This window comes from Dermacentor silvarum, chromosome 4 (assembly GCF_013339745.2).
Source record: "Dermacentor silvarum isolate Dsil-2018 chromosome 4, BIME_Dsil_1.4, whole genome shotgun sequence".
Taxonomy (NCBI): Eukaryota; Metazoa; Arthropoda; class Arachnida; order Ixodida; family Ixodidae; genus Dermacentor; species Dermacentor silvarum.
The window spans coordinates 53,189,445-53,216,780 of NC_051157.2; the positions used below are offsets into that span (position 1 = coordinate 53,189,445).

At 49.2% G+C, this 27,336-nt stretch overlaps 1 protein-coding gene across 3 annotated transcripts in view; it reads right to left on the minus strand.

The window, feature by feature from the left end:
- The window catches only part of LOC119450039 (putative polypeptide N-acetylgalactosaminyltransferase 10), a 156,231-nt gene that overhangs the window by 27,174 nt on the left and 101,721 nt on the right, over window positions 1–27,336 (minus strand). The gene's annotated exons all lie outside the window — the stretch shown is intronic.

Here is a 27,336-nt window from a genome sequence, read left to right on the forward strand (position 1 = left end):
GCTTCTTCGGCACATTCGCGCCGAGAGTTATTTAGATGAAGTCAAGCATGAGCTTCAAGTTCAGGCGGATTTCTGAATACGGGGGTGAGGAAATGTCTTTCTGGAGCAAGAAATTCAAAATAATTTCACAATAACATTTTTTCAAATAAATTTCGGGGCGTAGACGAATAAGATCACACTCACGCTGTCGCAGCTAACGTTAGCCATGCTCGCAAAAAAAAAAAAAAAAAGAAGTACAATACAAACTACGGAAACGATACTTTTCCCGCGCTGAAAAGAATGCGCGCGGTACAGGAAAATCGCATCGCGGCGACCGACTACGACTTGTAAACGATAGTGCGCCCAAACGCCCTGCCACTGAAGGAACCCGACTTTATTCCTGTGTTCCGACAATGTTGCCATACTATAGGTGTACAAATCCACGCCCCAGCGACATCTCTCCCTGGATAACAAAAACATATCTCGAAGGCTATGCTTTTGCTGGCTATACGCAGCGGAAGGGACTGGGAAGCCAGAAAGGCATCACCTATTGTGGTTCTTTTCCCGTTCTGCATTTCGTCAGTGGTCCGAGTGGCGCTCCGCCTGTGCTATCATTGGGATAGGCCGGTCGAGTGGTTGATGAAAGGGAACAAAGTCGAGAGAGAGGAATGCTTACATTATACCAATCCCGTTCAAGTGATTTCACCGAAGCGTTACGGTACACCAATAATTCTCGGTGTGTTGCCATCACAGCATGATTGCCGCACTCTCATATCGGTATGAAACTTATCGGTATCTCGGAACTATGCGCGCTGTAAAGGCTTTCAGCGTCACGCTGGAAGAGCGGATGACAAGAAGGCCGCGGTCGCCAGCATAATCGATGACTTGTCGCATTTATGGGGCCATCGGGTAATTGATTGATCGAAACTCTTATTAGAAAGGATGGCCCGTGGCCTAAGATTGGGGTAAGGGATCAGGTGAGAAGAAGGATGTCTGCTTCCTTAGCAAAGGACAGCAAAGCGTTAATTCTTCTGGTGGCGTCTCCTTGCGGTGCGACCCAGTCGTCGTCGTACGACGCCATCCTTAGACATCGGGTAAGACACAGTATAAGGTTAGTTCGGTCAGAGCGCGCTTGAGGACACAGAGGTGGCGGCGCGGAAGTGGACAATAAAGGGGCACTCTGCCGCTTTTGCGCGCTTTTATTTTTTATTTAGAAAAAGAAAAACAAACAAAGCGAAAGGAAGCACTCCACTAACGTGCGCTGCACCAACGTCGAAAATATCACGTGATGCTTTTGACCACAATATAAAGGTTTCCTATTTAAGCACAGCCGAAAACGCCTATACTGAAAAAGATAGTAGAGTAACTTTAACTATAAAAAAATAAAAATACGTGTGAACACAAAGATAAATGCTGAAAACTTCTGTCCTCACTGCAAATAAATATGAGGTGCACGAGGCGACCGCGAAGAACATCGCGTAAGCTCTATCCAAATATATTGCGCTGGTAACTTTTTTTTTTTTTAATCCTGAACAACGTTAGCTGAGACACCACGTATACAACTAAATCCTACGACCATATTCTGCAAGGATTCTCTTCCTCCGATTCTATTAATTGCTTATCATGCGCCATGCGCAGTGCTCGCAGAATTCAGCTCAAAAACAACTGATGTTAGACCTCGTTTATACGTGCCGAATCTCTACGCTGAAACCCAACATATACGGTTAACTTGCTGTGGTTAATCTGGTTAACCGGCAGGTTAAGAGACTGTCACAGTGAATAAAATAACTATGACGAGCCAACCCCGGCTGCTGTCCAAGATTGTGTTCAACATGCTTTGGTAGGTGGTTATTTGTGGCACGTTGCCCCGTGTGTTAAATGTGGCGCTCCCCTTGCCACCGTGCCACCGCATGGTGGTACCATACCACAGTGGGGTTTTTACCGTTGTGTTCGACTGCACTATCTTCAGGATCGGCCGACCAAAATGGTTAGACACTCACAAGAAACCGCGGGTAGTTCCCAAAGAAAGCTAAACGCTTCTAAAACGAGCAATTTGCAGGCGATCGCGTTCCCGAGAACCACCTCGCCACCAATTGACAGCAAGCGCTGTGGCGCAAGCGATGCTGTATTTGACTAGCTGTTACGGCTGCCCAGGTGAGTGCTTATCAGTCAATATTGCGGAGGAAGAAGCAGACTGTTATCTTCAGCGGCCCTCCTAATCTTCTCGTGCGCGTTCGTTCCGCCATTCGTTGACGTTGCTCTTGCGGCGCTTCGCCCTCGCGAACACGTTTATACGAACAAAGCTCGCGTGAAGACAGTGGCAAAACGAAATTTCTCACACACACACGACAAATACTGCGTTCCCCGCTTGCACAAGCAGCCACATAACTGGGCGCAGAAGAGTGGCCGGTCACTGCAGCCGCAGCGCTCGCCGGCAACGCGGCTTCGACTTTCCGCAAATCCCCGGACGACTTGTCAGGTTGGACCCGATAATCCTCAACTCCTTGCGACGAATCGGGGAAGGCTGCGCTCCGGCTTAGGACGACTGGGAGGTCGAGGCAGAGGAACAGGAATGGAAAGAACAGAGCGATGAAGGAACAAAAAGGGGCGAAAGAAAGGCCGACGGCTGCGGCAAATCCTCGACAGTGCGCCGGCACATCCGCGGATTCGCCAGGAAATCCGCGGCCCACACACTAGGACGAGGAGACGGAATCAACTATATATCCATGGTAAAGAAAAAGTGCAGGCGAAACAACAGACAGGCTATAACATGATCAAACACGGCAGTTGTTTTCGAGGGTGTAACCGCCGTGGTGGTGTAGTGGCTTAGGCGTTGCGCTGCAAAGCCCTAGGGCGCGGGATAAAATCTCGGCCGCGGTGGCCGCATTTCGATGGGGTCACGCCCATGTACCGTGCATTGGGTGCACGTTGAAGAACCCCATGTGGCCAAAATTAATCCGAAGTCCCCCACAACGGCGTGCCTCATACTATATCGTGGTTTTGGCACGTAAAGCCCAAGAATCTAATCACTTAATTGCTGTCGAAGGTGCCAGAAAAGCGCAGACGGCGTGCCCTATTGAGATTAAAGAATGCGTCCGTATAACCTGCGATAAAGGTAACAACCGCAATCAACGGAGATAAGCTGGTTTTGTTGTGTGGATTGTGGCGGCCACGTAATAGCGGCTGGTGAAATCAGGAACGTGAGCACAAACAGAAACTTTCTTCCCTGAGGAATTCCACAACAACAAACATACACGTTATTCTGTCGCCAATCTTACTACCGCTATATGTTAAAAGTGACTACTACTAGGCAAACCCTACTTTTATCAAAACAGCCTAGTGCTATTAGCTACAGGTACGCATTTAACAACAACGACCGTAATTAACACGCCCCTAAATACAGCTACCGTTACCTGACTAAAGCAACGAGTGTGACGTCAAAAAAGAAAGAACACCAATATCAATCATGATAAAGCGAAATGTTCCACTAAAGAAACGACTTTCCTTTGATGCATATTTTCACCAATACAAAGGATTTCCCAGCCACCATTGTTCTTTGCGCATGGCAAAACCTCGTCGTGGCGCGAGCGGTCTTCGGTAGCTGCGGGATCAAGCGGAGTGTAGCTGGCCGCGCAGTTATTTATCTCGCTGCATCGTTTATTGCTCTTTCTGCTCCGTTTTCCGGCGCAAACGCGCTTCCAATTCCGGTCTTGTTATCCGGCAGAGCGGGTCGTCAGGCAAAGAGTAAAAAAAAAACGCTTTGGGTCTTCCTGAAGACAGCGAGAGAGAGTGTGTGTGTGCGAAAAAACAATGAACAAGCCGAGCGAAAGATAAGCCTTGAAATGCAATTGCGGGTGGATTGAAAGCACCGCATGAAAGTGAAAAAAATAAAGAAAAATAAGAGAAGAGAAACGATGGAGCGGCGTCGAAGAAAAAGCTTAGCGCGCCATATATGCGCATGAAATCATCAAACCCGAGCTTTCAGTAAGTGCGTCACCCGTGTCGAATTCGGCAGCGTCGACCGACTAGGCGAGCCCAGGATACAGTGAATATCAATACAGGAGGGCGAAATCGCTCGGGTAATTCGCTCGATATGGAAACGCTGCTATGTGAATCAGCGCGGCTGTTGTGGACACTCGCTTCAAATATCTTTCGGAAATAGAAACTACGATAATCTCTGCCTTCCTCCGTGTACGACGACTACTGCATATACTGTGCATGAGCGTCCTTCGCAGTAGCACCCGACATCCTTGCGTGTCGCACGTGCGATATACGTGATATTGCGCGGTTCATTGTCTACGGCTGAAACAGATGCGGCAGCTGTGCGAGAAGTATGGGGACAATTTTTCCAAGTGCGGAGCGATGGATAAGCACGCTTCCTTTGGAAGGGGTCCCCCGGTTGCACGAGCGAACTGTGCACATTGTAGAGGTGTCGGTAATTAACACCAGGTCAACGTACGTAGCAGCACCCAGCGCGATCAACGTTGGTTTCATGACGAGGTTATTTCCCTTCATGTTTTCTGGCTGAATGTCGGCATGTATCGACGACTTGGTGAGAGTGCAGTGAGAATATATGCCGGCGTCTGCGATAATCGAAAGAGTCGCAAACGATGGACGAGAAGCGCGTAATTTCACTGCGTTTCCAATGTCAAGCACGAAATTTAGAAACAATCACAGGAGTTGTGCTGTTGTGTAAAACTGATCTGACCGCTTTTTTTTTTTTTTTTTTCCTATATCTAGTAAAAACGTTTGTGAGGCGCTGTTTTATCTTTGTGTACAAACACGCCGACCTGAATACATTTTCCCTCTTTTTTCGCTACAACCCACAAGTAAACTTTAGGAACAGGCGAACAATCGCGGCGACAACGAAACCAGCAAAGAGCGTTCTGAATACCTGGTTGCTACATGAATCATAAGCAACCCACCTCCGCCCACCAACTTACTTTTATTACGAGAGGATGCGCAACACTGAAACTATTCGTTCGTAGGTGTGTAGCCTTCACGATTTAAACGAACTTATAGCTCGCCAACAAAATGAGCACGTTTGCGAGAGGCAACTGCGGCAGTTTAACTGCAATCAGGCTTTCCCTCATAGTGACCGTCAGTGCAGGGAAGCGCGTGGCGCACAGCGCGGCGAATGGGCTCGCGGCTACAAACCGTGATGAGATGCTGAGATACGACATTGCAAACGTGAGTTAACCACGCCATGCGACTCAGTGTTTCCAACCAGCAATAGGCAATTGCTTTAGGGCATGAAGGCGAGCAGTAAAAGCGGGAGCTTGCGCACCGGGTGATCCCTGCAGCGATACACAATGATCGCGGACTTCATAAACTATGCAAGACTGAATTTTCACGTAGCCTCAAAAGTCTCAAGAAGTACCCTCTCTATAAGTGGTTTGTGATGAGACCTTCACTTAGAACAAACTTTCCTAAAAAAAGCAGCCCCTCATCACCGCTCGACGCTAGGCCAAGATCTGGCACTGAATGACGACATCACCACATGTAGTACGAGTATATTTCAAAGACATTGAAAGCTAGTGTGCCCGTTGCCGTATTTTTACCCAGGCCGCGTACTAAAACCCCTTTCGTAGCTTTCGCCGCTCCTAATACGCGCACCTTAAGGAGGGGTTTCTAACCCTCCCGAGCTCAAGTGTGCCCTGCTGCCCTGCTGACGCTGCTGCCGACATTGAAACTTTTTGCAAAATCTGTCTTCTATGGCAGCAGCCGATTCTCGGTTGAGGCGAACGTCTTGTGCAAAGCTGTTGTAAAGTTCCCCCAACAGTTTTGCAAAAGGAGAAGAGAAAACGGAGATGACGACACTGCCACGCCCGCTCCCCATCCGCAGCCCAGCCGAATATTCTACTAGGAGACGCGCATCTGTTTTACGGCTTTCGGATTCGTCATCCCAATGCTGCGAAATACAGCTGGGCCACCCAAGAGCAAACGCCTCTTCAACTTATGCCGAGACACGTTTGAAAGCAAACTCAGAAAGGAACGCTGAAAGGTGCAAATATGCATTAGGCACAACAGATAGGAAACGGTGAACGGGGAACTGAGAGAGCGCGAGAGACAAGGAAGGCGGCATACGAATTAGATAAATACTTCAGCATCATTTTGGCATTATACTTAGAAAACGCGGGCACGCAGCTGGGGACGCCGAGACAGCGGGCGCTTCTAGAAGCGCTCGCATTCAAATGAGGAACACACAAAGGCCATGCAAATTTCATTCTGCGAGCCGGCTTTCGTAGAGCGGTGCGACGCAGACTGTCACAATGGCGTGCGATGCATTGCGCACAGCTCGCAGGGCTCCCTCGGCAGGAAAAACGAAGCAGCGGCAGCGAAGTTTTGGCAGCACTGCATTGCGCAGATAACGAGGTCACGTGGGCGCATTTAAATTTCGCTGGTAAGATAAACAGTCGCTTAGTGACAACGGAAGATAAAAGACGGGCTTCAAGTGGAATTCAGAGCGTTATGGGCAAAATGCAAATCTCAAAGGCCAAACAATAGTGCTAAATATCAACACGGGCCTCCAAATGGGATTAGGCGTTAACTACCTCTCAGTCTATAAGATGTGCACCGGAATCACAGGATCTTCGAAAAAGCTGTATTTATGAGCAATTGATACCGGCTAAGAGACATTTACAAGTGCACTGGAAAGTTCGCAATGTCAAGTCTGGACTGTAGTCCTCAAATTGTACTTTTATTAACGAGGATTCACTTTTTTTTTTTTCAAGAGGTTTCTCAAGTCTCAAAATGAACTATAACGAAGTGGCCCGTTCTCAGCTAATGGAATTGCTTATCACAAACGTCTAAGAACATATTAGCGAAATATTTTCTTCTTTCCGAGGTTTTACGTGCCAAAACCAGTTATGATTATGAGGCACGCCATAGTAGAAGGCTCCGGATTAATTTTGACCACCTGGGTTTCTTTAACGTGCACTACAGCGCAAGCACACAGGCGTTTTTGCATTTCCGCTGCATCGAAATGCGGCCGCAGCGGCAGGGATTCGATCCCGCGACCTCGCGCTCAGCAGCGCAACGCCTCAGCGGACTGAGCCACCACGGCGGGTGTATCAAAAAAATTAATTATGGGGTTTTACGTGCCAAAACCACGATCTGATTAGCGAAATATGAACAGCACGAGGACTTGCAATTAGCCAACACGATAAGTCATACTGCAAGCAACTAATGTATGCACTGCTACTTTAGGCTTTTAAGCTTACGGCGCTTGATCGTTCGCAGATCAAACCATCCCGCAAAGGCGCGATGACGAGGTTTGGTATTAATTACTTGAAATACTCAAGACATAAGTATTGCTCTGCTGATTTGCTATCAGCGGAAATGCAAGCCAGGCACGTGTTACTATGCCAAGCACTGTTCTGAAGTAAAACGTAAGCGCGCGCTGAGCCCCCATTCAAATGACGTAAACTTTCCTTGCGTTCCGACGGTCACGTGGAAGTGCAGCCTTTTGTGGCACTCGCAGGTTTCATTCGTGTTACTGTCAGTGTCAGCTGCAAACTGCCAGCTACTTTTGAAAAGAAGCAGGATCCATTAGTCTTTTTGTTTTCTTTCTTATCAACTTGCACGCCCGGAATTTTCATTCAATCACATGACGACATTCAGAGTCACTTCAACAAAGAAATGACACTCCATTCTCAACGGCTTTCGCATCTGACGAACCATGCAATCAAATTTTAAAAGGAGCCTTACGTCTAACACATCCGTCACCAGGAGTTCAATTAAGAAGTAAAGAGCACTCCTCCGCCTGAGATTCCACCTGTGTGCGTCTCCTAAGTCTCATCCCCTCTTCATTAGAGTTTTCATGGTGTCGGCGCGCCAAGGGAGAAACGTCCACATCCCGTCGGGCCAACTAACACGCCAAGCGCGCTGTCTCATTCACGCCTCTGCCTCACCACGACGTGTTAATAATCGCGGACGGTCCACGCCCACAGGTCACTCAACGAGTTGATTAGGCAGACTCTCTTTTCGCTCTTGAGCTTTTCAGCGGAACCTGTCAAGTCCAGCGTCGCAACGTGTCCCTCTCATGACAGCAGCACTTACATGCGCTTATATCGCTTTGTTTCACGTTGGCTGCTCGTCAACGGCCGCTTTACCTGCTTGCTTCCCCTCAATGCTTGTGCGTGAGAGCAGGGAACGTAATTTTATCGGCACAGGCGATTAGCCTCGAATTATGTTGCGCAGTAGTTAGATTTGCGCTGTTAAAAGATGTCAAAGTTTAGCGTTAGGCTGACAGGTTGCGAAGAAAGTTCGCGTGTTCTCGGGCACCGTAAGAACAAGTTGCGCGTTCTTTTCGTTTATTCTCTGCCTTCTATATTTCATTTCAATTGATGTGGACGGTATAAACAGTTGTGTGCGTCGTTCTTTTTTTTTTCTTTTTTTCTTTTCGCTCATTCTACTCAACAGTTATGCACGACCAACTATAGCACAACAGTTAGTCTTCCTTAGCTATGAGGAGTTACCCACAATACAACCAGCAATGTTCTCGAACATGGGTGTCACTTGATAGTCAAAGAAGCCTTTGTGCATATGCAACTAATAGAAAGAAAGGTAGCGATAGCTAAGAGCCCCTTAACAGTAACTCTACTATGCGTTGACATTGAACGCCCTCCGGGAGACGTGCAACGGGCGGAGTAATAGTTATCGCGGGCGGGACCGCTGCTAAACTGACGCTAAGCGGTTACTCTGCGCAGCCATCATAAATGCGTTGACTAAAGGACTCGTGCATCGTGCAACCCATAATGCGTATACAGTCCAACGAATCTTGAATTATTGAATGTTAATGACGTGCAAGTCAAACGTAATGACAGATAGTTTACTAAAAAGGCTTTTTTTTTTCTTGTGTGTGTAGGCACTGTGCACAGCGGCGCGATTTTGTATGCGTTGTGGTGCGATTCACTTGCTGCACAATACTACGATTTTATTTGAACATTGAATAAAACCTGCGCAATAACGTCTCGCGACAGACGCCACCACCGCCACCAAAGACTCCCGATATTTCCAAGTACGACAAAAAGCCCACAACAGCAATCGCTGTGAAACACTTAGGACTTAAGCAACCCGAAAACATTACCGAACTGAAGGAAGAAGGCCTCAAAAGTCTGCGTGCAAGTTCCCAAAAGAGACAACCCTACAGAAAAAGGAGAGGGGAAGTAGACATGCCGCCTATAAAGCGAGGAAGCTGCGCAAAAATCTGAGTTCCACGAGCGGAGGCAAAAAAAGCGACGCATACACAGAGAGCCAGACTGCACGACCCGCAGCGTAAATCGCGAGCCAGCGATGCGCGCACGCCAGCAGTTCCCGCAGCAGAAAGCAGTAACTAACGGCAAACGCACGACGAAAGGAAACCGCGGAACGTGGAACTTTTCCCGGCCCCCACCAATTTTCTTCTTGTGTAGTAAGAACGGCGCGACGCGGGAATGCGCGGAGAGTCGAAGAGCATGCAGGAGAGAGAGAGAGAGAGAACGCCCGACCCTTAGTAGCAGCTCTGGTGTATTTTGTCGCACTGGACTCAGTCGCCAAGAGATATCAAGCGGTGCTAACGCTGAAAACAGGCAGTCGGCGAGGGCAGCAGGCCCTGTCTCATGGGTTATATGACTACTTCACGGAACACGCCGGGTGTAATGAAGACAAAGATGCGTATCTCCGGTATAAGGGGCGCGAGCAACCGGAGAGCCAGGCGAAAGCAGGGAGCAAAGTAAATTTTGTTCAGTTTGCCGACGTACCGGAGCCCACCCACCGCTTTCCACGCTTTTCAAGACTCGTAAGCCAGCGCCAGATGCAGATGGGAGGAAGGGTCTTTGGAAGCCCTGGGCTTTAACCTTGCGGCAGCCTCTCGACAGCGGCAACGTGCCCGATAAAATCAATTGTTCTCTAGTTTTAATAATTTGCACGTCGCACGTGTTTTAACGTGCGGGCAACGCAGCATAGCAACATGCTTGCTTGCAAGAATGCGCATGAACAAGTACAGGTTACGTGATTGATCACAGAGATTTGAAGGACGTTGACAGACGTCTGAGCAGCCTCGTGCGGCCAAGACATGTCGCCCCAAGCAAAGTTCGCACATGTCACTGAAATTTTTGCAATAACCTTGCCCACAAAATATTCTGAAGCTGAATCTTCTATTTTTCTCTCTCCCTCTTCTTTTTGCCCCTTATTTTGCATCTTTTTAAACGACCAGATACTCTTGCCTAAAGACTCAGACCCCCAGACACTTCCGGCGTAAGCTCGAATTTAAACGAGCAAAACGGCCTTCTAAGGTCATTTAACAGGCACAGATCATCGGAGTTATATGGCAGTCGTTCCACAGCGTTCGCGTCAGCTTACCCGCGACTCCCGCTTGAGCAGTCTGACCATCGGCTTAAGATGACTAGATTGTTAAGCAGATTACGGGAACACAAATAGACGTGCCAGTTACTTTGCTGCGAGCAGCAACTTGGCGGCGCCATCCAAACAGTAAAAATGCTCACCCCTGTTGGATGGGACGAAAGCAGTCGGAAAATCAAAAACAACGAACGGGGTTCCGGTAAAATCAATTGTTCTGGCCTGTCGCGCCGTCAGATGTCATGATCTTGCCACATCGGACACTCATATCACGTCTACCGACGTATTCACTGACAAAACTAAAGGGTTGGCAGCTTGCGCTTTGTCCTTCCTTCTCGTGGTCTCTCTTTTTTTTTTTTTCAGTGTTAAAACACATCGCAATAAAATCATTATTGTCGAACAGACATCATTGTTCGCTAGGCCGACAACTTGTAGAACTACTTATCAGTTTACAGGTGTTTGATGGGTGGATGATACGCCAGGGGCTGGCGATTGACGTGTTATATTTCAGGTGCACGAGCATGGTGACGCCAAGTTGCTGTCTTTGCATTCCAAACCATTAGCGAATGGCATCGCCTACTTTGTGTCATTAGGGGGGCTACAACAAGACCGTCGTAAAGGGCCTTATCACTGACCGATCCCGCGACCAGGGCCAATGCGGTCGTGACACGGATCCTTGCATGATACTCATATAGTTTAGACTTCCTAGTAGTTGGTTATCATAATCAAACGATGCAAGTGACAAAAAGAAGCTACGCATGCAATAGACGCACCGCGGTGCCTGAGAAAGTGATACAGCGTCCATTTGAGACGAACAACAAATGGCAAACAGATCTTACGCGAATTCTGACATACATCGATTTCAATGTTTGCATTGTTGAAGACAAGGAAACAATGCTTCATACACCGCTCGCAGGACGTCGCAGGAGGGCAGCTGCGGTGCTTAGAACGCTCTGTGAACCGCAAGGCAAGACGTTCTGTAGAGACTCGTATAGATTAAACGGCACCCGAGTGCACGACACTCCAGCTGTAGCGGGTTTCGCACTACGACCTCCCCGGGGTCACCACGGAGGGGCGGAGGTGAACAGAGATGAGAAAAAAAAAGAACAGGAAAAAAAACGAGGAAAGCAAAACAAAGTCACGAGTGGATGCGAGCATCGTGGGAGATCCGGCGGAAATTTTGCTAACGCAATATGCGTGTTCCTGGGCGCACGCATAAGAGCCGGCGGCACGCCAAAGAGGAAGGAAGACGAGAGCGGAGACGCGGTCCTCAGGGGAAGCTCTCAACCGGGAGGGTCTCATACAGGTCGACAGACGAGGAGGTAGAGAGAGAGAGAGGGTGTGCGTAGAATAATGCAAGCGCGGAAGAGCTGGAATATGCCTTGGGCCGAGGCATCGTGCAATGCGCGTATAAATATTACATCGAGGTGCACACAGGGCCACGCTAGGCGCGAAGGCTCAAAGGGCGCGCAAGCGGTTTTCTCGCCCGTTTCTCCCGGAGGTAATGCGTGGCACGCCACCCTCCCAGCAAGCTACGACGCACCGACTGCGTCTGCCGCAGACACAAGGGCCGGAAGACGATGACGTCAAGGGCGTATTCACGCCCGAGGCATCACAGGTCACCTTCTCGAAGGACTCATCTGGTATAGGCTGTCACAAGAGCCGGCTCTCACGTAGGCTTCGTCTTACAAGCGAGATTGTTCTGGCACAAATGCGGACCGAGGCACGCGATAACCTAAACGCACTGTGACCGGAGGACATACGGGTGGCTGTTCATATTTTTCGCGTCAAATGTCTGTGAATACGCCCAGCGCAGGTATGTCTTTCGCGCCAGGGCGCTTCTACGCTACGACTCATTCCATCTCAGTAAAAACTGCATGGGATGCCAGTATTTTCATAGTAGGGGAGAAAGCCTGCAGGCTGTCACGAACCTCCGATGGGCTTCAACTCCTACAACCATTTCAGCCGAAAGTGTTCCTTATCTGTCAGCCGAATGCATACCAGCACACAATGACACTCAACCACGCCATTTACTCTTTTTGTTTTCTCGGGAAGGAGGGCAGAAGTATGAGTTTTATCAGAGACAAAAATGCTAAAAGAGCACTGCAAAAGCCGATACAAGGTAAACATTAAAACATGCTTCACGTGCGATGTCCCTAGCGTGCACCAATACCCATCGGAAGCCTTGGGGGTTTTTATCACGTGAAATACCATAGTGAGATTCAAAGTTGAGCTATGCCCGTAAGCAGCTTTATGCACAATAGCACGCCATACGTTAAAGCGTTTTTCAATCGTGCACTGGCTTTCACGAGAACGTCTGCTCAAGCTGGGTAAACTTGTGGACCCGAAGAGAACGCACACGCAACAACCCTACAACACGTGACCTACTGAAATAAATTACTCTGAACGCTACTGACGCTAATCACAAGAAAATGCATCGCCGTTTGCCAGAGAAACAAAAGCAGAACAGTTGAAGGCCGAGAACACTGGGTTCTTCCATTCGTCCACGGAACCGGGCATGAGACGAGTGGACGCTTCTGTTCCTTACGCTCTATGAAAAAATAAACATATAAATAAAGTCAACTATGAGAAAAAGAAAGTAAAAGAAAATAATGTCCACAGAACTTCTGAAGGCTCCCTGCATCGATCTACGAAGCAATGACCGGGCAGAACGCGTACCAGGAAGACGCAGAAGGAATGAAAGCAGCAATTTCGCGCTGGCGGCCTGCCTGCCCTTCTTATATCGAGACGAACTCGGGAGAAAATAACTGCAAAGTTGAGAAGAGAAGAAAACAAAGCGTGCCACCAGTGTTCGCAGGGTCGTTGTTGTGACACGAAAAAAAAAAAGAAGAAGCTCAGGCAGTTGTTTATTTTCATTTCTGTTCCTTTTCCCTACCGGTCAGGGCGCTTACAGAACGAGCCACGGACGCCACGATCAAACGAAGGCGAATGGAAGTAAAAGAGAATGAGGAGAGGAGGAGGTTACAGCAGCAACCCCTTTCTCAGTGCAAAATAAATCCACATCAACGAAGCAGTACACCCGCCGTATCTTGCTCACTCTGCCGTTTCGATACCTCCTTTCCGGTTTTTACGGCCGGTCCTCGAAAACGAACACGCTCACTCTTTCCGCTACCGAGGCGAGTAGAAGAAAGAGCGGAATTGAAGTGGGAGGGGATCACGAACTCATCGAGCCACACAGTAGGCTGCACACAGCGTGCGGCAGAGGTTGCACCGCTCAGCGCCCTGCAGGCCAACTGCTATAGGAAGAGGGCGCATAGCCACGCGTCTATCACTCTGGCTGGATAGCGTGTAGCCTCTGCGTCCGCTTGTTCCCGCTCGTTTACGTTTTTTCTCGGCCACAAGGATGAACAGCGTTATTTCTTGGAGCCTACAGGGCGTTATCATTAGGTCAAAATAGGCAAAACCTAATGCGAACAAGTTTCTCGGGTTACAAAGCGCGACAGAAGGAAGAGGAGGGAACGACAGGACAGGGGTGGGATGCATTAAGGCCACTGCAGGAGTGTGGAAAGCTGGGCTATAATTTATATATATTCACGGTATTGAAGCGCATACCAGACCCACACACCAAACCAAAATACAACGAGCGATTGTTGTGGCTCGGTTTTCGATGCGTGTTTGTTGGCGCTTCATTACCATTAACGCCAGGGCGGTGGTGGAAGAAGTGTCGAAGCTGGATTTACAAGGACCCTTCTTGTCAAATTGTTCGCCGTCTGGTTTCTTTCTCAATCTCAGTTTCTGACACTTTTTTTCACCTTACTTTTATTTTTAGCAGCCCCATGTAAGGAAAGATTCGAAGTTCGGTAGTTTAATATCTATGAGCACAAGTGTCACTGATTTCTGTCATGGAATCAGGGCACTGTGTTTTCTTGTTGCAACTCGACCACGAAAGGTCGCACATAATATTCCCTACTTCTTTTGGGACCTCTACAATGTCACTTCGTACACACGCGTCCACGTTCATTATTCCAGTGCACCGCAGCCGCAGATCAATCATTCGGACGCCAAATTGCATTGCAGCTTAGCGGCACAGCAAGGGAACGAAATCGTCCCAATACACAACAATCTAAATACAGCGGGATCAAGGCCGTTAGAGCGCGATCCACCTTGCCTAAAATGGCACATCCAGTCAGGGGCGCTAAGCCAGACCCAAACAATATTTCAGAAAATCTTCACGTTCCAAAATGAAGTTGACTACCATTGGTATATTCGTGCCAGATATAGCTGCTGCCCTGAGCTCGAAAAAGTGTAAAAGGCTAAAAAAAATAAGACTTTACAAACAACTTGTGTATTTCATCTGTACGCATGCATGTAAACTTCTAGTATGTCAACATACAGTGGCGCGAGCGCAGAAATAAGATCCGCGGACGCACCGGTTATAGTGCAACTCGATTTCACGTAACCTGCCCTGCACTCCGGTCATAATGTTTCTACATTTTCTGCCGGATACTTCTTGTAAATTGCGCCAAGAGATCTTAAACTTTCGCTCTACGTTCTCTACATGGCAGCTGGATGTGCCCGCGCTCTTCATCAAACGGGACAGGAGAGTTTGTCGTCACAAAGCCAAAGTAGATAAGATGCTTATAGCGATGAGCAAGGCAAGAGCACATTATGGAAGACATTACAAATTGGTAAAGAAACACTGCACCGGGCAGTGCTTATAACAGAAAAGGAGCGCGTACAATGCAATAGCATCGTGATGCAGCAGCAGGGAAATAAAATCTTGAGCAACGAAAAGGCAGAACTAATGGTCACCGACAAGCAAGCGGCAAAGACTAAGGAGGGAGACACTAAATAAACCTGCTTATTTGTGATGCAGGCAATGCTACGAGAGAGAGAGAGATAGAGAGAGAGAGAGAGATCAAATACATCAGACGTAATGAGCACCGAGTTCCTTCCATGCTGCAGAAACACAGTCGTGCTTCGACTACGTAAAGGACGCAAAGGGATAGAGCCACGAAACAGGGAAGAGCAAAGGGAAAGGCAGAACTAGGACACACACGCGCTCCGCGCTGAGGTCCATGTCCGGCCCGAGGGAGGACCACGGCTCGGCGGTATGCATCGTCAGCGCCGACGGCGGGGACAACCAGCAAGCCGAATAATGCACCAACGACGGCGCGCGTCCCCCGCCAGCATGCAGGGAACTGCCAGAATGAAAAGCGAGAAAACGACGCGAATAACCACCTCCCGCTATGCGCTACGCCAATCACCTTGTGCCTAATGTACGGCTTCTTTCGCCTGCACCAAACGCGTCTAAATCAACTCCGCTCGTTTTCTTTATGCTTTATTTTTATGTTGCGCACACTTTCATTTTCTGACGTCGCACGCGGTCATCGGTGGTCGCCAGTTTCCCGCGGCGTTATCACTATTCGCGACCGTTGCCCCACGATATCCAGCGCTCTCGTCTCTCGATTTCACAAGGTCCCAGCGTTTTCTCCAAGTTCTAACAGCAGAGACAGCCAGAAAACAGCACTAAATAGATTAAAATACACCGTTTCGCCTGCCAAAAACGTCTCTCCGCAAGAGATACGCTCACGGCAGTACAGCCCGAAAATAATCAAGCTAGTACAGCGCTGGCCTTTCATTGGCGTTTACTTTTCTCCCACTATCCCCTCTGCTTCAATCAGCAGCATAATTCAATCGGCCCGGAAACAACGGGCCCGCCAGAGCTGAGCCTCGCGAGCGGCGACCAAATAGGCTGCGGCGGTCCACTGTCACGCAGTGCAGCCGATGTGCCCTTTGTGCACTCTTCCGCGAGCACCAGAGCGTGCATACGTGTGTGCGTGTTCGTGCGTGCGTGTGTGCGTGCATGTGTGTGTGTGGTGACTGGGGAGGGGGGGGGAGGGGGGGGAGGCGGTGGCGACCACGTGTCACGCTCTCCTTTGATCTCGCCCGCTTTAACAAAGGACGCGTGGCCCGAACTGTGTGCCTCGCGAGCTCTTTTCTTGGCGACAAGGCCACTATTACGGCTGCAGAAGAAGCCGGAGTGCTGCGGTGGTCCACAGGGGGATAGGAGGAAACAGTGACGCAGGCAGACCGGCAACACAAAAGGAACTCCCATGCGCACAAAAGAGACGACTACCAAGGGTCGGTATAGGACAGAGCGAGCCATGTATGGAGTGCGCTTCACATTTCCGAGGGCTATCTCTGTACGTGCGGCTCGATACTCATGCGCGAGTTCCTTGTTAGGAGAAAGGCCGAACGTCATCTTCAGCAACGTCTGAAATGTAACGTTGAAGGGAGATGCGTCTTCAAGTCGAAGGTGACATTCGTCGCGAAATTGATAATTGGACGACATTTTGTCTGGTCTACTTGTATTAAGGGAAGGGGAAAAAAAAGAAAACAGAAGAAGGGGTTAGACGTTACGGCTTCGACGTGGAAGCATTGTTCAGGAGTGTTCAGTTCGAGGGTGAACAAGGCCGATACGTACGTAGGTCGATACGGTTAACCCCATTTGACCACGCCACTTTGGCAATCGTTCCATTTTTCTTACTTCTTAAGCGTGACACTGACTTTGCATATAGCCAAGAGCGAGAGCGACATGAATCGCATCGCGCTATATATTCGCTGTATTTAAATCACGAATGTTTTTCAAGTGTCGTCCTCCTATAATGTCGGATTATTCTCTCCGCTAGAAAAAAGCGCTCGAACAGAAAAGAAATAAAATTTCGCGCGAATGTTTGTTTATATAGCGTATGCGATATTCAAGGAAAAATAAAGTAAGCGGCGGTGTCTGGGGACCACGACGTCAGAGAACCAAAACGAAGCAGACAGACGAATAAGTACAAGAATAAAATCGTCGAGGGCTTCCTTTGTAACGAATGCCCTCGCAGCAACCATCCGGCAGTGAGGAAAAGTTCAGGCCGAGCAGAAACCTTCGCGACAGATCCACACAAAGCTGAATCTCAAACTAAACCTTTAGAAAAACACAGGAGACCCGAGACGGGGTAACGCATAGAGAAAGGGTCAGGAAAAATAAATAAGTGGGCGCGAGATAGGCGGGTTCGCATTTGCGTTTCAGATAAGGTCCTTGCGACAGAGCACACTCCCTTAGAGCGGCGACGAGAAAGGAAAATAAAAATATAGAAACAAACATGGATGTTCAGGAAAGAAGAGATAACCCCGTTTATGCAGCAAATTAAAATATCAAAACACGCCAGGCTTTCGCTCAATTCGTCGCCGGGGCACGCGGCGTGGGAAAATAAACCAACCCGAGTAGGAGGCGAAGAGAAACGTGCGGCGAAGCCCACCCCGATTGCGTTTGACTGCGCAAACAGTCTGGCCTATGCACACGCAGTCTACTTGGATCGCAGCGCCCGGCAGCACGAAGGGAGCACAAGAACGAGCGCCAAGGAAAGCTATGGAAGTAGCTATTTTTCTTAGTCCTGAGCCGGGTGTGCGTACGCAAGAGCAGTGGCTTCCCGTACAATCCCTTTCTTTCTCCCGACTTCATGCCCGCAAGTACTAAATCAGCTACGCGTCACCGTACGTGCACAAGCTGCAGTAGCCGGTATTCAGGGTTAGGGCTGTGTATTCGCATCACAGTAACGGCTGCGTGCGTGGCGGGGGGCTATTCGGCAAAACGTGGGAAATGCAGCGTGAGTGAGTGAGTCAAGTGAGTGAGAAGCGAGTGAGTGAGTTAACTGAGTGAGAAGTGAATGAGAGTGAGTGATAAGTGTGATTGAGTGAATGAGAGAGCGAGTTCTTTTCTTTTGTTTTCCCTTTACTCCATAGAGAGAGAGAGAGAGAGAGAGTGAGTGAGTGAGTGAGTGAGTGAGTGAGTGAGTGAGTGAGTGAGTGAGTGAGTGAGTGAGTGAGTGAGTGAGTGAGTGAGTGAGTGAGTGAGTGAGTGAGTGAGTGAGTGAGTGAGTGAGTGTGTGTGTGTGTGTGTGTGTGTGTGTGTGTGTGTGGTGTGTGTGTGTGTGTGTGTGTGTGTGTGTGTGTGTGTGTGTGTGTGTGTGTGTGTGTGTGTGTGTGTGTGTGTGTGTGTGTGTGTGTGTGTGTGTGTGTGTGTGTGTGTGTGTGTGTGTGTGTGTGTGTGTTCCCGTTGCTCCACCATGCAGACGGATTTAACGCGGGCGTGACTTTTCAACTGCGTAAAGTGAATCAGTGAGTGAGTAAGCGAACGAGTGTGAACGAGGAATCGACTTCAGCCTTTTGTTTAGCGTGAAGAGTAACGGGCAACAGTATAAGAAAATCTGAGACCCGGCGCAAATGATGGCCACCATTGCCAATATGACCGACCGCGCTCCAGAGTATAAATTAAGCCCGTCTGAAGATGTCAAGAAGGCCAGACCTCGACGACAGGACAACACGCGACGCATGCGTGCATAGCGCTGGCATCGCGCTATATTTAATTGAATAATTAAATAATGGGCCAGTGCTCCGCGGCGCAATCAGCCTAATAGTCTATCTCAGAGCAGCGCCGGTCAGCGCACACAAAGAAATGGAAGCCGGCGACGCTCTTTCGCAGTCTTCCAAACACATTCCTCGGCTTTATTAGCGAAAGAACGTCTGAATCCGTCCAATTACCATTACTACGCGGTTCAAAAGTGACGCTCACCTTAAATCCACCTGAACGAGGAAGCAAAAAGAAAAGCAAGAAAGGAAAGGCTGCAATAATGGCATCACCAGTCATAAAAATAAGTTTACTAAAGGAGGTACATTGTTCATCGGCCGCGATTAAACCACTCGAAAAAGCGGTACGAAATAAATTGAACGAAAGAATCGTAATCGCCGAGACATTAAAATGGCATTCTTACTGCATCACCGCTTACATGTTTTAAAGACAGCAGACATACCACGCACGCGCGTAAAACTGCGATGTGATCATCAGTGAAACGCGTAAGAGGCTGCGGGCGTTGTCGACAAGGACCGCTATGTCTTGCGCCGCCTCGATAAAGCGAAAGAAAGCATGAAAATGACCTGCAACAACGCGCAGAGTATTGCATCCCATTATTGGGCAGCTTCTACTTTTCCAACAACTTCGCTTGTACTTTACCCGGCTGCGGCGGTCGCCCGCACCGTATCTTGAAAGCGATCTCCACACGGCTCTGACCGTCGTATGCACTGTGCGTTCGCCGCTCAGTTTCCGTTGAAGCGACAGACCGAACGAAATTTCGCTCGCTGCGGCGGCTGCGCTTGCTGCCAGCGTTTTGACAGTGGTTGTCTGTGGTCATCGAGTGTGATCTATTCACGTTTGTTTGTGCGCGCTGACACCACGCTTGTTAATTCAGTTAGTAAGCGAATGTGTCCAAGTTTATGAAGCCGATAAAACTACTATCCCTACGTCGAATAGCTCTCTACTAATTTGCTATCGCAATTGATGCTTCGCCTTTCGGGCGAAACTGCGACATTTTTTTTTGTGAGCTATTCGGTAAGACAGCAGCAGCAGCAGCAGCAGCCAGCATCCACGGTCAGGAAAGTCCGGAATGATTCGCAAAGAGAGATTCGCTTTAAAAAAATGTACACCCGCACGGTGTACGACGGCAGCACCGTCGCAACTTTGTCACGCAACGCTCTGCATCTTGGGTAGAGTTATAGCTGTTTTTATTCGTGAGTGTTCTTAGTGACTGGCTGGTCACCTTCGTTATTACTGGTATGTCCAGCATCAGAATTGGCAGGAATTTGCTCGTACGAAAAATTCTAACCATTCAGCTTTCCGTGGGAATAATAGCCCTTACTTCCGTCGTCCCAAACGCTTGCTCCGCATTTCCTCGGTATTGTATCCTTCAGGCATCCTCACGTAACGAAAGCTCACCATTCATTGAGAAACAGGAAGGATGCCTCACTGCTAATAACGCAGACAAAACTCATTGTCTGAAACATTGGTTCCGTCGGAATTCACGTCAACTTGCTATCTCCCTTGAAGAACGTTAATGAGCAGCGGTGTTCAAGCTTTGACTGTTGCACGCGCGGTTCCTCCTCGTAAAGCAATATCACGACCCCCTATATATGAAACAGAAGTATTGATATTTAAGTTCCTTGCCGACATAACCTCGAGAACCAAGATATGCGCCCCGCGTAAACGACGCAGCACTATAGCGTGCGATAAAAGTGGGATTGATAATATACGCATCCTAAAATAATTGATCCTGAAGCAGCTATTCAAACGTCAAACGTAACACTAGCTGTCTGCCCCAAGAAAGTAGCTTGACGTAATGCACGTATTCTGTTATATGCCTTAATATATTTATATCCTAGCAACAGTCGACACCTTCTAGTATTGACAAGATACACTCAAGGGTTGTTGCCTTTCGGTTCGGGCAAACATTTCGCTCTCCTCATTTCCCGAGGATCGCCGCACTAACCCCCGCGTTCATAAATGGGCCTTAACTTGAAGGCCATGGTTGACTCGGTCAAAATAACACCTGGCGTGAACGTGCCCAAGATGCCCAATGTGCTTTTTTCGGCGCGTTCACATCAGGCGTTATTCTGACCAAGTCAACCATGGGCTTCAAGTTAAGGCACATTTCTCAATACGGGGGGTTAAAACAGGATCTGCGAGGACGCCGGAATAGAGTCAGTGCACTACCATATAGTCGCGAAACGCACAAAGCGACAAAACACACAAACCCTGATGAAGCGAAAGGAAGGAACCAGTTCAATAACCTGACTTGGTCGCAGAAGCTGCGCCATCGCGATCTAAACAGATTCCATCCACCCCGCCAGTGCCAATATTTTGCTGCTGATTCTTTTTACCCGTTTCGTGTGTGGGGTTTCGGGCAATCGCAGTGGTTTTGCGACGCCGTTCCATTGCGTTGCGTTACCGAGAGCTCCATGTCCCTCGCCTCTCTGCCTGGACGGGGTTGCAGCGGGTCACTGTCACTCGTCTGTCATGCCGCCCACGGCAAGGTCAACGCGCTTCCCCCATTGGCCGACTTTTTGGCGGGATTCGGGCCCTGCTTGCGTGCGCTGCGGGTACGCGGGCGCAAGACGGGGCCCGGGGAGACCACATCCAAGCGTCGGAAGGTGCGTACGTGTTTCTCTCTGCCGGCGGCGGCCCCGTTTGTCCGCCGCCGCCTTCGGCTCGTCGGGGTCCCGGCCTCGGCGGGCGCGAGCACTCTTACATCGTCTTGATGTCCTGAAGCAGCGCCTTGCGATCGTGCCCCCATCTGTTCGCGATGGCAGGCGCTGGCTGAAGGATAGGCGGCCTCCCCTCCGCTCGGTTCTTTGTTTTCTCTGTCGCGGTGCGCCGTTAGCGGCCACCGACGATCATCTGACCATGTTTTGTGTTTCAATTAGAGTTAGATTCGGATGTGTTGTTTAACTTGATGTTGTATCGAACCCCAGCTTAATAAACGTTGTTTGTTCCTTCCCGAGAACTTCGCCTACGGTCTCCATTGATGCGCGCGCGGGCTCGCCTTCCCCTAGCTGCATGGGACCGGCGGGCGCGCGCGCGCGCGGCGGCGCGTCGGCACACGGAGCGGGCCGTTGTAGGTGCGGACGCGGCGCCCTACATGTATGCATCGCGGCTCTGAGTGCTCGAACCCGCGGTGGTCACCTGGTGCGCGCAATATCAGAGCGTGAGAGCCGTGAGCATAGCGCAGCGATGAGACCACACGTGGAAGATACGACATCACCCGACAAGACTCAATACAGGCAGCACATAAAACGAGTCAGCCTATACGTATAGCCATCTGTGTTACCGCTAATATACAGAAGCGCCAGACATCGGCTCTATTCTCGGCATAATTAAGCGACAAAACAACAAACGCTGCCTAAATATTCACATTGAAACAAACATAAGCCGTGAAGCAAGTCATTTCTTTAACACACCACATTGATTTCTTCCGACTATTTCTCCCGTTTTCAAGTTGTTTTCTTTGGCTTTGGCTGTTTTCGTGTACTCCGACTTTCTCTGCTGAGGACACTTGCTCTCTCCCCGAGGAGTTGCGGGACGCGTTCGTTGTCGAACGCCAATCGCGCGAGAGCTTTGCGGAGTCTGAAGGTTTAGATGCTCAGGTCGGAGGGAGCACTGTGTCGCGTTTCGCAGCTGCCTAGACAGAAGGTTGCGGGAAGCATTTGCCGCCAAAAGCCACAGCTTGTTTATTGTCGAGATGCCTAGAAATGTACTCTTCTTCAATGCGTAATACACATTTCAACACCATATACTACTCGCAAACCTATTAATGCGATAGCAATTATATGGAGACACCAAGCGAATTTTCTCCGTCGTTGTCGCCGTGGGACCCCGAATATATTTAGGTATATGTATGCCAGATGCTTACCCATGCCGTGTAGGCGGGTTATACTGCTACACTCTTCTATCACTAAAATTGTTCATACCAGGTCTTACGTTACTACTAAATTATTCCTCAAAATTTTGAGAATGGTAGCCCGCAAACAATTTTCATGAAGCATAACATTCACAGCGCATGCCTTTTATTGCGATAGCAATTATATGGACACTCGAAGCGCATTTTTCCGTCGCCGTCGTCGTCGCCGTGATGTTCCGTATAAAGTCCACCGGCGATAAAACCATCAACGCGCGCCATACGGTGTGTGTGCGAGTGAAAGCGTACGAGGGTGAGCCGGCAACCGCAGCGAAATCTCGCGCACGCGAGAGAGGAAGGCGGCCGGAAGCGCGCGGTCTTCGTTCGCTCACGGGGCATGGGGAGGAGGCGACGGAGACGCTAAAGGTGGGGGATGCGTTCTGCTCTTGCAGCTGCTGCTGGCGGAGCTGCCGCACGGGCACCATATCTTGAAAGCGATCTGCTAATTGGCCGAAGTGTGCGCCCACGGGGGCCTCGTCTTCAAAGCGATCGGCGATGGGTACAACGTGCATGCGCCGAGTGCCGGTAGCTTCGTATGCGCTGTGCTTTCGACTGTCTTGTTCGCGTTGAAGCGAGAGCCAGCGCGAAGGTCAATTTGCTCACTGCCGCTGGCGCGCTTTCTCACTCCAGCGTTTTGACGAGTTTCCGCGGTCATCAAGCGAGATGTGATGATGTTTACCTGTGCGCGCGTGACACTGTGCTTGCTTATTTATTTAGTTAGTAAAAGAATATTTACAACTTTATACGGCCGATAAAACCACTATCCTTACTTCGTATAGCTGTCTACTAATTTGCTATCACAATCAATGCTTCGCCTTTCGGGCGAAACTGCGACATTTTTATCTTAAACCTTCTCAGACTAATATTAAAAATGCCAAACAATATCAGTGCTCAAACCTGAAAGCAGTGTAATTTTACTGGCGCAGCTCTTCACAGACAGCGTAGAGGCACCCCTGTGATGTCATTACAGGCCCTGCATGTTGAAACCTTTAAGGCTGTAAGACATTTCGGCGTACCCGCGTAACTCGCGTGCCCGTTAGTCAGACCCGCGTATAGTTAGTCGGAACACCATGCGAGAAGTTCAAGCGCTACGCTAAACCTTGGTATCGCAGTCTGTGCTTCGCTCTTTTTTGTGACCACTTTCACTGTTCCTATGGCACTCAGCGGCCGCAGCTTCTGCGGTAACTCTCGTTCAGTTCAGAAATCAAATAATCCTAAATTGTTTTTTTTTCTTACGAAACTCGCGCTCTGACTTCGTCGATTCGCCTACCAACTCCTCTTCACTAGACTCACGTCACCAGGGCACGTTGCTAGCGGCAGTACGGCCGCCCGTTCTCGCCCGACTATGCAAATGAAAAAAAAAAAAAAGGCACACAGCATCGCGGAGTAGGCGTTCGCGAGAAGGGCGAAGATGAGAAAAGCCGGTCCCGAAAGTAAGAAGGGCGCAGCGAGGCAATCTTGAGTGCACTCGTGCCTCTGCGATCGATTCAAATATCCATACCTCGCTGTACCGCGTGCACACTCGATCGGTAGAAGAGGCGCGCGCGAACATGCTTCTCCCACTCTCTTTCTCTCTCGAATGCGCTCGATCGCTCACTTGCCTGTATTTAAATAAAGGGATGCACGCAACCAAGTCTCATACGATGCAGCGAATTCCCGCTACCTTCTTTTGTCGCGCCTGGGGGAAACGTAGTACAGCCTGCAGCAAACTCGCCCCGAGCGCATGGAGCGGTGCTGCGCTCAGGAGGGCGTGCGCGTTTCAGCCGCAGGCCAATGGTTCGAGACAACTTGCTATGACGTAAGAGATGCACGATGACGGCCGCGTTTCGCGTATCCTTTCAGCAATGCATTTGCTATCGACCAGCCCAGGAGTTCTGTGCTGCTAAATTTAGCGTGTATTCACAGAAATGTCGCAGTTGCGCCCCGAAACGCGAAACCCCGATAGCGAAATCAAAGTATCAGGCCCGTATTCACAAACGGAACTTGAGTAGGGCGTCAATAAGTGTGAGAAAAGTACAAGTCGTAAGAAAGCTTTAGGAGAGTACTTCAAAAACGACACTTAAGTATCACTTTCGAAAGTAACACGTTTCGGGTCAAGTATGTCGTCTGGTATCGAGGATAAGTAAATAATTTACGTCTACGATCGGTTCAATCGTAAAAAAAAAAATTGCAGCAGAGTAATGCGGATATAAATGTTGCAGCGCTTGCACGCGCATTCTGTTGAGTAATATACAAAGAACTATTGGGTTTTAGCGCTTTACTCAAACTCGTCTGGCCACAAGTTCACATCGGTTCTCGCAGCTGCGCGCAGCCACTAGTTGTATGTGTCACCGTCCCGACTTTCTTTCTTTTTTTTTTTTTTTTTTTTTGCTGAAAACGTGCGGTGTTTGTGCGTAGAGAGTGTGTCGTGTGTTTTCAACCCGCGCGAACGATGAAAAAAAAACTTTTGCGAAGAAGAACGCGCCGTGCTCCTGGAGCACGTTTCGCGCACCAATTAAATTAATTAAACATTAACGAGGTCCCCGGTGAGAACCTGAAAGGTTCCGGCGCCGTAGAATCGCAGCGCGATCAGAAGCTGGAGCAGCGGCGGCACGGGGTGACCGCGTTCGTGGTCTTTTGGGGCCAGTTGCAGCATTTCCAACAGCCGTATAGCACCGCTTTCTTGGAAAAGCGGTACCGCCACGATAATTCCGCGTCATTGTATGCTTCCATGGGATTCTGTCGATCCCTAAGGCATGGCCGTAGTGGCGGCGCGTATCGGTATGCCTCATCCGCAGTAATATCGTGCAGCACGTCCGGCGAAATCGACAAAGTCGGCGAGGCTTCCGTAGCAGTCGACCATCTTGCTGGCTAGGCGAGAGCGAAAGTCGCACTTAATGTTGCCAATGGCTGTACTTTACTTTCCGGCACTCAAGTGTCGGTTAAAGTTTACCTAAAGTAAAAGATTTGTGTATGAAATGCGTAAAGCATCTACCGGCTACTTAAGTGATAAGTTGTGAATACGGGCCTTAGACAGTTACACCAAGTAAAGTTCGTTGTTTTATAGGCCATGCAAATTGCAGTAAACATTCGCTTACTAACAAACAAATATGGTGTTACGCGCGCAGAAACAAATACGAACAGATCTCACGCAATGAGCCCGAGCACTCGATGTCACAACGCTGGCGTGACGACAAACTCCGGCATTCGGTGAGCGCGAGTGCTTGGCCGAAAGCAAACGCTTCGCTTCTGCCACCTGCTTCACCATTTCAATTGTGACACGCCTCCAAAACTCCATGAAGACACCAGCCATCACGGCTCGCCCTTAGCCCTGGCTATCCTGGCACCCGCCGCTGATGACTTCCAACATACGGCACCGTATATGTGCGCTTAGCCGTGCAAACAGCCATGAGCAACGACAGCCGGACCAGAAGAGGAGACGCACGCTGTCTTCCCCTAGCACGCTCTCGATTAAGTGACCTCCAACACTGGGCACGCGGGAAAAGGCCGCGTAGGGCCACCATCCTTCTCGGCGCGCCCTCGCATGTTTGCCCTTGCGGGTCGGCCATCCTCCTCGCACTTGGACTTTATTTGGAACATCACAACGACGGCGGCGGCGAAGATAAACTGGAGTATCCGTATACATAATTGCTATCGCAATAAAACCCCTTATACGCTAGACTTATTTATGAGAGCAAGTTCCAGAAAATTCAGGTGCTGGACATACTATTAGCGAAAGCGGCCAGCCCATGGCGAAAAGCTCGTACGAACGAAGGACGAATACGGCACCTTGTTTTTGAGCGTGTATGGCATGACGTTATTTCGGCGCGGCTCTGGTTCGCGCTCTACTATTCGCTTGGACAGCTTCGGTCTGTCAACCACGCCAATGTAAGCCAGTCGAGGCCCAGCCATCGAGCCAACCGAGCCCGGGCTGCGCTGCTAGCGCTGACCTGCCAATCAAGCGCCCACTGCTCACAAGCAAACTTGTTTCAAACCAGCGTTTTCCAGTATAGACGTCGCAAATTCCATAATCGGCACATCGACCCCGTTTTCTGGACAAGTGCGCGAGAGGCTGTACGTGCATTCCCATATCCTAGAAGGTGGGCAGGCACAAAATCGCGTCTGTATTTACTTTTCAATCCCGAGAATGACGCATACAGTGAGGCAAGAGCTGCGATGCGATACAACTGGCGTGCCGTCAAAGCTAAGCCTAGTGTCTCTTGAAGCACGATGGAGATAGTGAGACAGTACTGTCAAAATCCGAAGCCAGTTTCTCCCTAAATCAGATTTTTTTTTAATTTCCTAGAATTTTGCGAAATTTGGTTGTTCGCTTTGTCTATATGAGTTCTGTAACGATAAATGTGTATCTGTGTTGTGTAAATGGGACTGCAAATTCTATAGTTTAAATTTGCTTCTAAGCTGGTTTTAAGATATTCAAATAATAAAGTCATAGGCTCCAGTTGAAATGATGTCGCCGTGCAAGCTGTTACGCTAACGACACAGCCAGCTGCTTGAATCCATATTAACAGAAGAATACGTCAGCACGTATCCACTCTGTAGTTGGCCAAGCTTGTTTGTGCACCTAAAAAAATGTGCCAAAATAACACGGCACGTTGTTCGAATTGTAAGCAAAATGGGCGCCGAACCACTTTTACAGAATGTAGGTGACAAAACAGTAAGCCAAATCCCGACGCCAAAATAAAATATGAAAATATTTGTTTTTCTTTTTTTACCATGTACTAAC